General features: G+C 37.9%; 1 long non-coding RNA gene across 1 annotated transcript; it reads left to right on the forward strand.

Moving 5' to 3' along the window:
• The first annotated feature begins 827 nt into the window (after positions 1-827).
• Positions 828-1,282, forward strand: LOC120520513. Its single transcript, XR_005631860.1, has 3 exons — positions 828-925; positions 1,009-1,128; positions 1,214-1,282. It is a non-coding gene; the product is annotated as an uncharacterized LOC120520513 (long non-coding RNA).
• Positions 1,283-1,434: the final 152 nt, after the last annotated feature.

Here is a 1,434-nt window from a genome sequence, read left to right on the forward strand (position 1 = left end):
TCCAATTGTAAACTGCTCTCCAATGGTTTCTCACTAGTTAAAAGAACTATATAACATTCTAATAATTTGATAAGACAAGGTCCGGCATACCTACTTCAGAGCTCATGTGATACTTGCAATTTGCTTCAAAGAGTGAGGCAGCACTGTTGCTAACAATCTCCCCTTTAACCACTTGAAATGAAAGCAAAACTTGAGAAGAGTACTGAAGCTCTTTATCCTCCGGATTGGAAGTCCCATCCTTTCCAAATTGGATTACATATAATTGTCATTAATCCTGGAAGTCATCTTTCAGTCAGGACCCCATGTCTGGCAGTGAATGGTATCTACTCCTAAGAAGACTTGCTGTTTTTACTATGACAGACTCACCATTATTTGAATTTCTATTCAACACATTGTTATCATTAATTGACATACCTATTAAACCAGGTTTACCTAGGAGGTACCCAACCCTTCATCTTGTCTTTGTAATTTCATTTACAGCATTTACTTCAATTTTTCTGGAATGGGTCATATGATTCTGAAAAATTATTTACTTACTTTACAGCATAGCTTGCATTTCTTTTAAATATGGCTGGCACTCTATAGAACAAGATAGCCTTTAAATATTTGCTTGCCTATAGAAAATATAGAATAGGTCCATATTCTTCTTGTTTCATTGGCTGTCCTTCAGTTGTTCTTCTTCTTTGTTCTGAATTCCTTTAGTCCTTTAGTGTTGCATAAACATATGTATATTCTTGGTCCCCATATAGGTTTCTACAGATGATGAGCTGTTGGCAACGCTGTGTGGAGAAAAGACTATGAAGCTCTTAGAGTTGAGGTGAACCCTAGCTTCAATCACAGTTTGGTTCTCTGACTCTGAGTTTTCGGAGTGACTATTCCAATCCTAAACGACATATTGGGTTCTCAGCATACTATACAGCTGTTGGTGAGAAATGGGGCAGAAGTCTTAATATGTTTAGGTTCTGAATGTTCTGGAAAATTTGTAATTTGGTTGTTGTTTATTTAAAGATATTGATGAATGTGAAGAGACTACTACGTGTTCTCATGACTGCAACAATTATATTGGAGGATACTACTGTTCTTGTCAACCTGAATACTTCCTTCAGGAAGACAATTCGACCTGCTCAGGTGCTCAGCTATCTGTCTCAAAAGCAGATTGTATATACCTGTAATTAATGCACATGCTATATAATTACACATTATGATCTTCTAGTAAACTGCAGGACAGATCTTCACCAGTCTCAGTGGTATTGTGAGCAGCCCCATTCTCCTGGTCATTACCTGAGAATTCAGCCTGTGGTCACTTGAGGTGATGCTTCAGCTCATATCGATCACAGGAGTCTTTGATATTGAGAGAAGATGGAACTGCATGAACTCATATTGTCTCCATGGTCATTACCCTGAGAAAATCAGCCTGGTGCCCCCCATACTTTA

The sequence above is a fragment of the Polypterus senegalus genome, unplaced genomic scaffold (genome assembly GCF_016835505.1).
Source record: "Polypterus senegalus isolate Bchr_013 unplaced genomic scaffold, ASM1683550v1 scaffold_8549, whole genome shotgun sequence".
Lineage (NCBI taxonomy): Eukaryota > Metazoa > Chordata > Cladistia > Polypteriformes > Polypteridae > Polypterus > Polypterus senegalus.